Source organism: Balearica regulorum, chromosome 4 (assembly GCF_011004875.1).
Source record: "Balearica regulorum gibbericeps isolate bBalReg1 chromosome 4, bBalReg1.pri, whole genome shotgun sequence".
NCBI lineage: Eukaryota > Metazoa > Chordata > Aves > Gruiformes > Gruidae > Balearica > Balearica regulorum.
In genome coordinates, this window is record NC_046187.1 from 66,866,354 (window position 1) to 66,883,154 (window position 16,801).

Genomic DNA, 16,801 nt, shown 5'->3' on the forward strand with positions numbered 1-16,801 from the left:
TTTATATAGACATGGGTGAAAGACCACAGTTCCAATATATACAAGAATAAGAAATTGCTCAATAATATTAAAGAAAAGGTGGCTGCGTTTTGTTTGCAGCCTTCACAAGGAAATTAAATCAAAAAGGTCTGGGTAATGGAGAAGTCAATGAGAGTTTTACCATAGTTGTTATTGTTGAGAGGATGATATATATTCGTGTTGCCAGATTTGGATTTACAGAAGGTGTTAGGAAACATTAAAATTGTTGCTTTTTTTCTCCTCTCCTGCACTTCTATCATTAAACTAGCACTGTCCGTTGTGGAACATAAAGCCCAGGACCCTGCTGCAGTTGCAGCTACACGTGTACAACAGCACAGCTGCATGTGACCTTATGTTTCAAGGTCATTCACAAGTAATTGCAATATCATATTGACAGAACTGTTTTTCTTTTTTTTTTTTGGATGGTGAGGAAGGAACAGAATAACTTGAGAAAGTCAAATTACATAAATCACCAGGAACCAGCAACTCTCATTTGAGGGATTTTGGAGGAAATGTAATGCCAAGGAAAAGAAATAGTGGTGAGAACTTGCAATAAATAATTGAAAGTGGAAAGTTTTTCTGTAGTCTAGAAAGATAACTAGTTGAGCAAATATAAAATAATGCTAAGGGGAATTTTGGAAGTTATAGGCTGAATGCCTTACTGCTGTGTATGCAGTATATAGACATCACTGTAAATAAAGTCAAGGTAATGCCAAGACAAATCCTGCCTTGCAAGCTTTTAGATTTTTCACATTATAAGAGAACAATATTAGGTTCCACTTCTGAAAAATATTCCCATTCTTATTTGCTGACAGACACTGCACAAACTCTCTTGTGGTTCATATTCCTCCATTCCTGTAAAAGTACTCACAGGCAGGAATGACCTTTTCCTAGATCGAAACGTACTGACATGGGAAGCTAGCACACAACAGCAAAAAGCCTCTCAGCCAACCATCACTTGGAAAGACAGTACTGTCAATTCCACATCTATCTACAATGTCTTCATATCAAAATGCTTCCAGACTTGGATTGTCTTTATTAAATGATAGCTCAGAAGGAGTAAAAGACTTACATTATTTCTCAGCATACTATATCTAATTGTGTGTTCAGAGTAACCCAAACCATGTGAACTACTCTTAAAAATGCAAGCCAAGCTGATCTAAATGCAGGGGGTTTGGAAAAGAAAGAAGGACGTGAAAATAAGATCCTTTCAAAGGAAACAAGACAATCAAAATGTACCCTGCCAATTAAAACACCCCGTCCTGATCCAAAACAAATTAAAGAAAAGAAAACAAAACACCCAATTAAGCACTGTATGTTAATGCTTGTTTAGCTCTATCAAGATGCGTTGTCTCTTAACTCCTGGTCAACATCCAGTCAGAACAGGCGTGGCAGCACAGATTCCTGGATTAATTTTTAAAGAATGAACTGGCATCTAATTTGAACTGGCACTAAAGATTGGCCCAGAAAAATGCTTCTCTGTGGCACGTTGGAAAAGAGAACAAGAAAACAATAGTTGAAAGAAAGTGTGGGAAAAGAGCAAAAGTATCACTTTCAGCTTTAGTGTTTAATGGCAGTTGGTGGTAAAGTCAGCATGGATGATAAAACACCAAGTTGAGCTTTTCAGACGTGGAAGCTGGAGTCGGTTCTGTCCCCCTTCAGATGCCTTTTGGGTTCTTGCTTCTTAGGTGGTTCCAGTTGTACTTTATTATCCCTTACATGCTTACTGTTACCCATTTCAGTTTACTGCTGCAGCGACCTTTGTTTTTATTTTTTTGACAGTCTGCCATTTATGATAATGAAATAGTTCACTTTCTCCCCTCAAATTTTATAAATTCAGTTTTGCCTGCAAAATGTGTAGCTCCTTTTTAAAATAAAATACCACAAATACTTTTGCTCTTGCTTTGATACTTCTCACTTGCCATTTTTATAAATGCTTCCAAAAAGACTACTGATGCAATGTAGGTCTTATTTTTTTTTACAGGAGCAAAACAAAAATCCTACTGTTTGTGTGTGAAACATTTCTACATTCCGTGCAAGGTGCCCCAGATCGTATTTTTGAAGTCTTTCACTAATGAAAGAGAGTAACTTTTTTTTTTTTTTCTTCTTCAGACTAAAGTCTGACCTTGCCTTTCAACCAATAAAGTACATATAGCTAACTCTGCTTCTGTTGACTCTCCACTTCACACGCTGTGCTGTATTGATTTTTTTTGAATGACAGTGGAATGCGTACATTGCTCTGGTATATCTGGCAAGATGTAAATGGTGTGCTAGGAAGTAGACCAGCTAAAATTGTCAGGATTTGTCAGAGTTAGTGGCTGAAAAGGAGTCTAGAGATCTCTAATGAAATCTTGCTTGGGTAGAAATAGGTGGAACAATTGCATTTTATCTTGACATTTCTGATTTCTTTTCAGCATTAGAAAACAGCACTTTTAAAGTGACAACTTCAGATCTGTCTCATTTTCTGTGTCCCACAATAACTGCCCTTGAGATATGGAAATGCATGTTTTTCCCATCGTGATTGTTTAATGAAAGGAACAACATCAGTGTTACCTGTGTTGGGGGTGGGCTTGCTTTGTTTCATCTAGCCAGCAGGATCCCACACCTCAGCTTGCTTCTCCCAGGCAACTGGTGAGTTTGAAGGACTCCTCCTTTTTTCAGTCTTGCTGCAGTTGTTTAATTCTGCTTATTTTTTTTACTGTTCTGGTAACTGAAAGGCAGCTTTTGGGTTGCCTGGAGATGTTGGCATGACTCTTAAAACTGATAGTTCGGAGTTTTATCAAGAGAATGCCAGAAGAATATTTTGAGAGGGGGCAAATTAACAATTTCTTTTCTTTCCTGTTTTGCCAAGTTGGCCTCATAGCGGCTTCACCATCATAGCAGTTCATAAATTATCATATTGTCATTCCAAATCCATCAGAGCAGGCTCCTTAGAATTATTTCCTTTGACATTATAGATTTCTGTATCAGGAAAAGCTTGTTAACACTCAGAGTGGTTGCCCATGTCAAACAGGCTATCTACAAATGAAGAAGGACTACTATAATCAAAACGGCTGAAAAATTAAATGTGTCAAAATAGGTGAGGATAATATCAGATGATCATTCTCCTTGCTAAAAAGGCATTTGATGCAAATATTTAGAAAACATTCCTGTTTCATCTTGGATTTAGATTAGCATTTGCAATCATGTAGACACTGTCATTGAGGTAGATTATTTTCTTCTTCTTGTGGCTTTTTTAACTTTAGGTTATCATAAACTAATGAAAGCAAAGAATATTAAAGCTATACATTATAAACTTAGTGCTCCATTTTACAAATACATAGGAACCTTCATACCCCAAACAAAAAATTAATACATTGTATTAGATAAGTGTCTATAATTCATTTAATTATTGCTGTCAGGGCTGAATTAAAAGAACTTACATTGACTTTTTAGGGAAATAATAACATCCTTGGAATATTTTCTTTACATCTAAGAAATAAAGTTTCTTTGTCAGTTCTGTGACTGATGATCTTTTAAAAGATGAACTATGCATATTCCAGACAGAAAAGTCTAGTAAATATTTCTGTGAATTATGAGACTTAGTTTAAAACAAAAGAAATTGTAAAATGGCAAAACACCTTGAAAATTACTAATATCCTTACAGTGATAATTTATTTTTGGCTTACAATGCCTTTTTTATTTATTTTGAATATTCTTCTTCATGGGGAAAGCTGTCAAATGGATCCCTTTTACCCTTTGACTGTGTGATATGTTGCAAGACTACAGTATATGGAGAACACTGCCATTGAACAAGGTACAGAACGCAATTGATCTCTGCCTGCACCTAAAAGAAAGGGAAATAAAGAATAATGGGGAGTTAGGGATTATGATGTGGCTTTGGCCTTATTATTTTACACAGTGATTTACAGAACAAAAAAAATTCTGTGGAGTTTGTGTGTCTGTGTGGTCCAGCTCCCAGCTGTGGTCTGAGTCAACTGGTTTCATGCTGGAATGAGCTGCCTGTTTCATGTTCATGCAAGAGGAAAAAAGCCCAACCCAGAAATATGGCACAACACTGTGTTGTGACATCTCTCAGGTCACACCAGCTGTGTTTTCAGGCAAGTGAAATAGCATAAATTTCTTACAATGAAGGAATATTTTGACTTGTGGAAGGAAGAATTTGCAGTTGAAATGAGCTGAAAAGGCCTGTTTGAATGAATGTTTCAGAGTATCTGTTTCTTCCTGAAACTATTGACATTGAAGAAATTTCCACAGACTCTACCCACTAGGTTCTGACATACTGTACTCCACATTCAGCTGTTTTTGCAGGAATTGCTTCAAATCCACATGAATTGTTTAGGTCAAAGGTACCTGCCTGGGACAAAACTTTGCCATCATTAACAGCAGTGCAACTTCCACTGAAGCCATGGTGGTGTAGAAACAATTATTGTGCACTAATGAAATATCACTTGCAAATTTCTGAGGTTCTACCCTCCTTCCTGATTGCTCCCCAACCAAGGCTTACATGCTTGATTTGGCATGTGAGAGACACTTAGCAGCATGTGTTCCTCTCTCCAAGAACCCAAATGCACATGCAATTTGTTGTCAGGAATAGCTCTCGTTGTCACCTCTTGCAAAGAGGTGTGAACTACTTTGATCCTCTCTGAAAAAAAATAAAATAATAGAATTTGAGGGAAACTGTGCTTGCTTCCCATACAGTTGTCTATGGTTTTGTCCCTTTAAAATAATCTAGGAATGTAGTAATGCTCCATATGACTTGCAGTGACCGCCATGAAGGCTTGATTCAAGAAGCTGCCTGTGACTCCATTAATTTTTATCCACCATTTACTTAGATGAAAGATCCGCTGTTAATCACTGACCCTTAACAGTTCCTATTGCTCTGATTTAACCTGTTGGATTTCACAATATGCCTAGTTTACTAGCAATAAGAAACTGCCAAGTCGCCAGTCAGTCTGGCTTTTGCCTCGATCTTTCTCTCTAGAGTTTTCCTCTATATTAAAAAAAAAAATCTTACTAAAAAGCTAGCAATGCATATAGCTTCTGTAATAACTCTAGGGAATGCTGGGTATCAAGGACTGCCATTTTTGTAGCTTGTCTCCAGTATTGTGTTTCATATCTGTTTTACAGCCACAGCGTTGGAAATCCAGAGGCTGTGGCTGAAAAAAGGTGATGAAAGCTTGGGCTTAAGATAAAAGCCAAAAATTAAACAAAAGGAATAGCTCCTTACCACAAGTAGCTTTTCAGCTTAGAAATAAGGAGGTGCTGACCGGGGATACTGCTTACCCAGCTCCTCACGTTGCTCAGGAATTAGGTGGTTTGTACTGCGTGAGCCATCTACGTCTGGTCTCTCCAGGCTTTCTTACGGTACTCACTATAGTAATAGTTGGGAACTGGAAGAGGTTGGTGGTTCATTTCTGTGGCTAGATAAAAGCTGGATCAAGCCTTTCCTGTGCTGTAAGCAAACATGAGTTTGGTTATGGCCAAGATGAGGAAAAAGTCCCATGAAAGGCAAACTCAGTGTTGCAGCAAAGTGAGATCTCAGCAGAAGATGGTAGGGAGGGATGGGAACGGTTGATTGGGACATCATCTGGGAAGAATTAGCAGAGGTGGACTTGGAGAATGGCCCTCGGCTCTTGGAGGTGGAGGGCTATAACTTTTCTTGGAATAATTTCCTTTTTTACTTCCTTCTTGCCCACCAGTGAGTTCAACCATCCCTTTTTTACCCTGTGATAGTAGGACAAGAGGGTGGTGATGTACACCTGCCGCCTATTAAGGTGCTAGTGTGTATCTCCAGCTTATGGGCCCTATTCCACTGCTTTCAACACCATCTTCTTCAAGCAGGTGTGGCCTTTTTTCAGTCAGTAGCTGTGGATGAGGGCTGTATTTTTTCTTCCTCTGTCTTCCCCTGTTCCCTCCCCAGCTGGCTTATATTCCCAGTGATGGCAGAGGTAGGCAGAGCAGATCTGGCCCAGAGGTAAACCCCAGGATTTAAACTGCTCTGCCTCTGTCCAGAACTGGTCTTACAGAAATGGCACAAACGGCTGCACTGAAATGCAATTCAGATTTAATTTAATATTTGCCCAGTTCTAGTTGCAGTAAATTATATATATATATATGTTGATTCAGTCCCTTGCTTTAAAATATTGCTTTGGTTTGTTTTTTAAGTGATGAAATCTACATTGCTGATGATAAACAGTTTTCTTTTTGGTTTTCCCTTTTGAGGAGCAAATCACATGCATCCACTAATTCCCCCACTGCTTTCCGAAGAATCTAACCGTGTTTCTTCATGGTTGCTCATTAGTGCCTTGTTTCCATATGTGCCCAGTACTTTAAAAAACAGCTTCTATCAAAAATCTTCATGCTCTGAACAGTCCACGGCCTAATCCCTTGCAGCTTGGGGTAGATCATCGAGGCTGTGGTTCGCTCTTCCCGAGTTTTCCTGCTGCCACACGGTGCCCTGAAGAGCTTGACAGGGCCCATGTCACATGCCGGGGTCCTGTTGCTCTTTGAAGGAAATGTCTGCAAAAGTCTGTTTACTACATTTTTGAAGGTAAAGGCACAGAGCCGAATTTGTGTGTGGCTTTTATTATCAATTATATTTTATTATTTTTTAAAAATATTTAAGTTCTTTCTCGTAACCTGCTAATATGCAGTTGAGAGCTGACGGAATTAAAAAAAAAAATAATTGATCATTAGATACAATGAGAGAGGAAAGCAGTTGACTAGTAAGAAAATCAACTTTGGCAGGGTTTACAAAGGCAAAAAAAGTCAGGACTGTAAATCAGAAGTGCTACTCAACAAGGCCAAGCGCAAGGTCCTGCACATGAGTTGGGGCAATCCCAATCACAACTACAGGCTGGGAGGAGAATGGATTGAGAGCAGCCCTGAGGAGAAGGACTTGGGGGTGTTGGTGGATGAGAAGCTCAGCATCACCTGGCAGTGTGCGCTTGCAGCCCAGAAAGCCAACTGTGTCCTGGTTGCATCAAAAAATGCTGACTAGCAGGACAAGGGAGGGGATTCTGACCCTGTGCTCTCATGAGACCCCACCTGGAGTACTGCATCCAGCTCTGGGGTCCCCAGTACAAGACAGACATGGAGCTGCTGGAGTGAGTCCAGACAAGGGCCACAAAGGTGATCGGAGGGCTGGAGCACCTCTCCTATGAAGACAGGCTGAGAGAGTTGGGGTTGTTCAGCCTGGAGAAGAGAAGGCTGCAGGGAGACCTTATAGCAGCCTTCCAGTACCTGAAGGGGCCTATAGGAAAGCTGGAGAGGGACTGTTTATAAGGGCATGGAGTGATAGGACAAGGGGGAATGGCTTTAAACTGAAAGAGGGTAGATTTAGATTTAGATTTTAGATTCGATATTAGGAAGAAATTCTTTACTGTGATGGTGGTGAAGCACTGGAACAGGTTGCCCAGAAAAGTTGATCTTTAAGGTCCCTTCCAACCCAAACCATTCTATGGTTCCATGATTCTATGATACTCAATCCACAGTAGGTCCCAAAGGGACTGGTCAGAAGGAGATTAAAATGGATGCCCTGAAAAAGGAGAGACAAATGGAGCACAGAAAATACAAAACATAGTAATTAAGAATAAAAAGAGTACCCTGAAGCCCAAAATAAAAAGCTCGAATGTATTGGGGAATGGAAGGTGGTGGAGAAATCTGAGATCAGTCAAATAACCTTTCTGCGAAGTCTTTTCAATTTGACAATGCTGTCATTCCTTGCCTATTGTGAGAAGCTGTCTGTGGTAATCTAAGGGAGAATACATGCGAGGAAACTGTGCATCTGGTGTGTAAAAGCCTGCTTTTCTCAAGAAGCTTCTTTGTTAAATAATGTGTTAAATAATGTATCGCTGTGAGCAGCAGGAGGAGCTGTGGAATTCCACTGAGTGCAGCTGGGAAGATTTTTATGCTTCTAAAATCCAAAACCTTCTGAGCCTTGTAAACCCTCTTAAAGATTTATTTTTTCTTTTTTTTTTCTTTTTTTTTTTTTCTAAAATCATCCACACCAGGCTATTTATCCATCACTGTCTCATGAACTAGTTACAACTACCGTGTAGCAACTGCTCTGGGAACTGCCAGATACAGCTGGATTTACTAGCTTTGTTTTCAAACACAGAGGCAACTGAACTCAGGAAAAATGCTTTTTTGCTTTCTGTGATGCAATTCTTTCATAAGCTAATCATAGTACTGGGACATACTTTCATGATGTAGTGTCTTCTAACTATTTGATACCGACGAGCTGTACCTCAAATAGAAACAAAACATTGCATGGTGCTAAAATGTGATTTTCTGATTTTTATATATATATATATAAAGGATGACTTTTAGGCATAGTCACTGCATAGAGCAGGGCAGTAGTTTTCAAAGCCAGCAGCCTTTACACACTATTTCAGGAGGCTCAGGGTTAAGTCAATGCTACATGTAGGAAATTTTTGAAAATTCTGTTGTTTTTCTATGGGTGAAATAGTTGGTAAATGCTTAGCTATTGAGATGTTTGTGGCAGATTTTGTTTCAATATTTTGTAGTGATTTTTTTAAGCCCATGTTGCTTTCTGTAGAAGGATGAGAGTGCAGAAAGATTAGATAGCGCATGATCATGTTATTGTCTGACACAATCAGTATATGTGTTTTCTGTAGTCATTGCTTCTTTTCAGCTTGCCAGCACTTATTATGCCTCAGGAAACATCATCTTGCTAAAGAGTACCCTTGTGTCAGTGAATATAAAGCAGCAGAAAATATTCAAGAGAATATTCCTTTCAAGTCTGGTGTATTTTAGAGTTAGTTGGACAGGTTAGATTTGGATCTTTATCCATAACCATACTTTCTGTTAAGAGTCTTTTATCTTTTTTTCATTTTACAAATATGCCTGAGAATGCAGATTTGTTTAAGATTTAATTGGAGAGATGAGAAAACTAATTTTACTTTGAGATAATATATTAGATAAAAGTTATGAACATTTGAAATGAGAAGGTTATGTTTGGAGTGCTTTCTTTATACTAAATTAAATTAGCATCCAATATCCTTGACAGTACAATTACTGTAAGGTCTAATCCAAGCATAGCTGAGTCTAAAATTTATCAGGGAAAAACTGTTTCCTCGCAGTAATTCATATATTCAGTCAAATATTTTTAAGAGTAACAGCTATCAGACTAACAAAGGTTTCATCCCCTGATGTTCAGTAGTTTTTGCAAAAATCCCGTGTGAAGTTCTGTGTGTGTACAAATGTAGCAATTACAGGGATGGAGGCTTGTTTGGAGGGAGAGGATGGAAATGCACTTAGGTTGACAGGCATACAAATGTGTGCACACTTCACAAATACTTTAGTGTAAGACTCCAAGGAGCTTATCCGTTTGTCCATTACCCTGGAAGATGCTAACTGAGATTTTCACCCGACTAAAAATAAAATTTGTCCTCAAAGGACAGTCTTGATGTGAGAAAAGCAGCTATGCAGAAGGATGATACTCTGGAGGTTATGACCCATGAGATATTGTTATCCCTTGATTTGCTTTAAAATCTTTTTAAAGAAAATAAAAAAATCCTACAGAACACTGTGATCATTAAAAATATGAATGCCCTTACAGTTAATTACTTTGCTGGCTATTCCATAGTTTTACACTAAGATGAAACTGCACCATAAAAATATTTTAATACATTTAATTTATCATTGAAATATGATTACAGGGGTTTTTTTAAGAAAACAACAGAAGTACAAAGCTATATTTAAAACAGGCTTTGCTTGTCAGCCAGAAATTTTCCCTGTTTCTCATAATTTTCCTTGAAGACCTCTTAAATAATGAACCGTTTCTAGCAATTAATGATTCCCTCAGGTGAGTGAAAATGTAAATCATAGCTTGCTCAAACTTCTGTGTTCTATAATTTGTCTCAGAGCTAAAGAATATTTCTTCTCTGTAAATATTTCAAAAGATTTAATGTTACAATAAAATCTACACTGCAATATTATTGGCTTAGAGATCTCATTTTAATCCTCTTGGTATTCCCTGCATTTACTTAAATTACTGTTTTACAGCTTCATTCTTATACCTGATGAATTCCAAGAGATCTATTGCTAATCCATTTGGAAAATGTAAATCCATAGAGTATTCTCTTTAATCATGTTAAATTACTTGTATGTGAAAGAAGTTAATGATAATTTAATTTAAATTAAAGACCAGAATATTTTTTAACTTTGTATTAATTTTCTGTACATGAAGAATGAGATACTTTAAGATCAGATGCAAATGGCTGTTTCTACCTTAACTAAAATATTGAATTTTCTTTATCTGCATTTGTGACTTAAATACTGAATTTGTTTTCCAGTGAATGAGTTGATGGGTAGGGATGTTCTCAAACATACATTATAAGCAGGAATATATACAGAAAATATAATTGATGTATAAGAAAAATAATTTGCATAAAATACCCTGATTCAACAAAGTATATGAGTATATAGATTCAGGCAGCAGAGACTGGATACACCAAAAATAACCAATTCATTAAATTTCATGTAATAAATATTCTGAATAAACTTTCCATGAACGGCCCATAAACCAATAAATATTTATGGGAATTATTTAACCAGTGTAGAATAACAAGTAACTCAGAAAAAAAAAATTATACGTTGTGGGTGAATAACATTCAAAGGGAAAGGAGTTCATGTCACTGCATAAATTATTCATTGTGAATTATTCTCTTGACTGTAAAGGCTAGGAAAGAAAAAAATTTCGGCTTATTTTACATATTTTGTTCACTGTTTTTAGAAGTGTTTTACAGTCATTAAAGTAGTGTTATCCCCGTTTCATAGGTGGATAAAACTGAGCCACTTGGAATTTGTGATTTAGCTAAAGCCACAGATTAAGTCAAATGCCAGGATTAGGAACAGAAATGTGATTTGCTGACAATTTTTTTAATCTCTGCTCAGTAAATTCTTCCAAATTGATCATCCACTGTAGGAAACAGGAAGACGAGGAGGCAAAGCTTTTGGCTCAAGCACCAGGAATAAGAATGGGGTCAGCTCATACCTTGTTCTTGGCCTTGCCACTGATTCGTAAGGAGACTTCATTTCAGACTGATAAAACCTGTCCTTGGGCTATCTCTCTCCTCATGAATGGCATTCACAACCCATGTTGGTGGGTTTAGGATGCTGAGAGTATCCTAAACCCCTTGGTGATGGGATATGGTGAAGACCATCATAGTCTTTCTGTTTATTCTCCTTCCTCCACCACCATAGCTCTCTCATTTCTCCTGAGGAAGTGTGAGGAAGTGCTGCTGATGGTGGCATTCCCCTGCCTACAGTGGCCATGAAGGGCAGCCTTGCAGTGAGTGGGGAATTACAGGTGCCAGTGGCCAGTGGGGTCATCTCCTATTCTGTAGGTGCATCTGATGGTGAAGCCAGCAGAGTCACTGCAGGAGGAAGGGGAGAGCTTTGTAATCTCAGTACAGCATCCATTGCCTCTAGTCCCCAGCACCCAATTAAAAGGATTGCTTTTGAGCCTGGGGGCTCAGTTGTACCAGACAGGCTGTTTTATATTCTTCAAGAAAACGACCATTACTTTCCCTAAGGCCTTGAGGATGTAGATATCCTAGAAGTCAACTCCTAGCGAGTGTTTACTATGGCATGCTATAGAAACTCACTTCATTCCTGCTCCATCATTTTCACTCATGTGCTGCCTGCACATCTGTTCCACAATGCAGTCCTTGCTGGTCTGAATTCACATGCCTCATCCCCATCTTTCTTCAGGACTTCTTTAACTGACACACTCTTCCAACTCATCTCTCTCTGTTTTGTCCTGGTGCCTACTCTAGCCTAACCTGAATGGCCCCAGGCAGACAAAGAAATCTCACTTGCCTCTTTGCTCAGACACATGACCAACTTCCAGGCCAGGAGAGGTGTGAAACATCTTGGTGCTTCCCTACTTGTGAAAGACCCTTGATGCTCATATGAGAATTATTTGGTTTAGACCCACCTAACCACGCAAGCCTTGGTCTTAGGTATGACCACAGTGAGTCTTCTCCTTTGCCTGTGCAGGACTCCTACAGCTAACAAGAAATGGGTGAATCTTGATAGCTCTTGAGCAAAGGTTTAGACAACCATGTTGTTAGTGAAATGAATTTTGAGCAGGATATGATCACATTTATACATCTAGATATGGACTGGTGCGTTTAGGTGTGTGGTTAGTAGGTGGGCAGCAGCTCAGAGCAAGACTTAGCTCCATAATGCTCCCCTCATAACGTTTTCCTTCTGTGTTTGTATGGGTAATTTGGAACTTGTTGAGCACTCTGTCTTAGAACTGATGGATTCAAAGCCCATGTGTGATGCAGTGATTGGAGCTGGTGGCCACAGAGCATGTGAGTGCTTTAAACTCTAGGGGTTTTTGATTAAATGGTGTACAGCTCACCCCTGCTTAGCTGTGTTTTCTTTGAAGCTGGGTGTGATCAATCATATGAAGATACTCAGGATATGCCTTCCAGTGAATTAAAAGCAGAGTTTTCTCAGTTGCCAAGACCTGAGCGGTCCTACACAGAAGCAGGAGTGGCTATAAAATCCTCCTATTCACTGCAAAGTTGGTATTTAGGGGACACAAAATGAGGTAAGAGATTAAGAATCAATAAGTTACTATAATTATTTTTCTTAAAAGGCTGCTCTCAAATTCTATATAATTTACTTATTTGTCTCTATTATTTTTTTCTAATTGCTATGAGTAAATGTAGCTTTATTTTTTTGTGATTATATTCACTTTCACTTTCCAATTTGGATAAACAACCCTAGTTTTCTAATAATATGTTTTAAGTGATTTAAGAAAATGTTAAGAAAATTCAGGGGACGTTGTGCCTTCTTGCCTCAAAGACAGACATTATCAACCTGAAATCTTGTAATTTTTAAGATTAAACACTAAAAAAGCAGTATAGTATGGCATTCCTACCTTTTACTAAGCTTGTGAGATCACATTAAATGTGTTTTCTCTTCTGTTTCGCTCTTGAAAGATCCCCCCAGACATCAGGAAAACCCAACCAACTCGGAGACGCTCTGGGTGAAACTTTAAAGGAGTATATGTAAAGAACTGTCAACCCCCAAAAAGTAAATAAAGTAGTTTGCTGTCCTGCTGAGTGTAGTCCAGAAAGAATTTTCTTCCACGTAACTGCTTCTGTTTGATCACATATATTCCAGTCTGGATAAAATGAAGAGAAGGGAACGATCCATAGCTAATTAATTGAATCTGATCTTAAATTGTTCTATTTTCTCCAGTGTACCTTCTACTTTGCTTCTTATATCTTGCCTATTGCTGTGGCATCTGAGTACATTTGTTAAGCCATTAAAATAAATAAATAACCGAAAACCCACAAAGCCCTGAGGAACCATGGAGAAATTGCTTTTCATGGAGCACTTGTTTATACAATGATGTGGAGTTTTGCTGCATAGTTGTGGGTGGTTTGGATACTAGTTATAGTGAGCTGCCTAGAAAAATCTGTGTATGAGTAAACCATGTAGACTTCTGTTGTGGTAAGTATTTAGATACTTAAATACCTCTAAGTAATATATGAAGCTTATATATCCCTCAACGGCCCCAGGTGAGCATGATTCAGAGGGTACTTGTAACTATTTGTTTTCCCTGTTTTACTGCAAAAAGTGATGCAGATTCTCTTGTACCTAACAACTGCAGAGAAAGCGCAGATGTCTGGAGAAAAAAGAGAACTGGGAATTGAAGAATGCAAGAGAAAAGGAAAAAAATGGAAAAGCAGAACATCTGAAGATGAATGAGAAAAGAAGGGTGTAATAATGCAAGGTATTTATTACAGTCCTGTTCCTCTGACTGCTGTAGCTTTGAGGGTTATTTGCATTTGCAGAGAGGTCATTGTACCACTCATCCTGTCTGGGATGTTTTAGTTGATTTTGAAACTTAGGAGAAATCCAGGGTTGTTGAGAAAAGAGGTGGTAGAGATAAAAATGGATTGAACAATATTCTTGCCCTCAACTTCAGTTTAAATAAAGATGAGATTGTAACTAGAGGCTTTAAAGACTATAGGAATTTACCCCATTGTAGTGCCCATGTTCTTTCAATGTTCAGAGCTCCAGGGGCTCCAGACCCCGTATCTTACTCCGGAGAGTGTGCAGAAGGGAGACTGGCCAAATACTTGAGTCTCAGTTATTAACTGCAAGTCTTTAGCACTTTACAGCACTGAACCTCATGGAGTTAATTTTCCTCTCCCTCTAGCCTCTTCATTTAAGTTTGGGGTGTGTGTGTGGGAAGTATCACTTTTGATAATTTACTTTTTTCCCACACTCAGACACAATAAAATGTTCCTAAGGACACATTGAAGTAGAATTTTTTAAGTAGAGTTACAGGTAGCTGTAAATGTAAAAGTTTGTCTAAATATACCTGATATTTCTATAAGGACAGCCTTTTTCTCTCTCTTTTATCAAAGAGCAGGAGGAAGGAAGCCCATGAACTCCTGTACTACAGGAGGAAACTTCTGCTCTGCTCACCGGCAGCGAGCGCTCCCTCAGCGGTGCCTCCCGTCCCGTCCCTGCTGGCTGCCAGCTCCCGGCTGCTCTGCGGGACAGCAGCTCCCAGCTTTGAACCATGCTGCTGCAGCCTGACAGTGTTTCTTAGGAAATATCTGCTTTGGTGTAAAGCACATTTTGGTAGGTTTTTAAGGATAGGAAAGATTTTGGTGCCCTTTCCCATAGCACTGTCTCTATGATTCACCAGGCACCTCCCTCCTCAGGGCTGTAACCAGAGCCAGAGTACAGTGTATCTTCTAGGAAGACATCAAGTTTCATGTCAAGATTCCTTGTGATGGAGAATCAATAGTATCCCTATGTAAATGGTGTCTGTGTTTAACTACCATTTTTCTCAAAAAAAAAATAAAAAAAAAATTCACACATCTTCTTGGGAGACAGGATATTAATGTATGCATTCTCCCTTCAAAAGCAGTGTAGAGAATTTGGGAATTAGAAGAAAACTAGCTACCCTAAAGCCCCCAACCATATTAACAGCACTTTTCTCACTCAGACAGTTTTTATTTAAGAGACCTCAGAATATCTCAATGGCAGGTTTCCCAACAGAGGATGCTGTCAGCCTATAATTTTTATTTTATGGACCCATTAACAAAACCTGACAGATAAATTATAGGTTCCACCTCTGGTCACCCCAATAGTGTTTGTGAGTGGGCATGAATGACTGCAGGCATTTTATTTGTGGATCCAGATGATCTCTTTGGCTTCAAATACATATTGAAATGAATATGCACAGCAAACAGAAACGTCTGCTTTTTAAACAGACATCCAGAAAATGGAGAGTCTGTGCAGCCACAACAGAATTTCAAAGCACAGTGTCCCAGCACGAAAAACATATTTTGCGAATCAGTACAGTTTGGTTTTAATTCACTTGAATCCACAGAGCTATCCAGTTTACAGTGACTGGTGGTCTGGCCTCTTTTGCTATCCATCCTTCATCAAGTTTTTAGGGGCATTGAAAAATATATAAACCAGACGAGGCACTTACTAATGTAAAGTAAGACAGCCAGGGACTGCTGCAGCCATAAACAAAATAGCTGAGTGCCCAGAGCGTAACAGGGAGGGACAAAATAGCTAAGAGACTGCTGAGAAGAGAGGAGGGGGAAATTGCATTGGTGCTGCTGCATGAAGAATTTACCCAGTATCTGAGATGCAAAAGGGAGTGACCCTGCTTTCACTCAGGTAGGTGTCTAGGTTAGGTTCATCAGAATACATGGGGAATTCTCTTTTACATTAGAGTGATGCAGTCAATAGTGGATACAGCTTAAGTGGCCGTATTTGAGTGTCAAAGCAGATCCCTAAATGATTACATAGATCTCCTAAATAAAACTTTCAGAAGTAGAGAGCAACTCTGCCTTCTGTTGATTTTCCAGATGAGCTACAGAGGTCAGTACATTTAATAATCAGCCCTGCTAGCATGTGAATAAAAGAATATGGCTTTGGTTGTCAATGCGTAGGGAGCTAAACTTTAATATGTTTGTTTTTACTCTCCAGGTAGAATCAAAATCATCCAGACAACAGTATTGTTACTCCTGTAAAGTGTTAGACAGAAAGTTGCAACCCTTTATGTATAGTAAGATTTATCTTTAGTTAACTGACAGTAATCAGATTGACCCGTCTCTTCTAATGTTGCAGTAGAGTGCTTGTGTATGAGTATGGGTTTTGTTTCCAGTCTGTCTTCTATGCACTAGAAATTTGGTTAATAATTTGGTACAGATACTGGGTCTTCTAAACTAGCTATAATTAATCATTTAAAGGACATCTGTCTTTCTCTGTTTAATTCACAATCTTGAACTTAATGATAACTTCAAAACAGTAATTACATGATTTGCAAACAGATTATTCATCCTTTGACTTGGCCCTAAATTGTTTATCATGTTCCATTTTCCTAAGCAGTCTTCTCTGTCGTGGGAAAAAATTACTGTCTTGTGATAACAAAAGACATTACAGCTAATTGAGTCCCCCTCATCTTTTTTCCTCAAGAGATGGCTTCTCCACAGTAATTATGAATCCACTTTGGTTTGATAACATGGCATTACAAAAGATTATCTTTGGTAGGATTACTGTCAATTTCCAGCAGCAGAACTGAGCTCAGCAGCCAAACCCAGTGGAGTATTTACCACTAGTAAACTTGGCCGAGGACTTTCAATCGGTCCTGGGTTTGGCCCTGCCAGTGCTGCAGACTGTGTCCTTCTGAAGGGTAGTGGTATGCACTGCCCAGAACATGGCTGGTCTTTAAAACATAAACCATATCGTGGCGTAT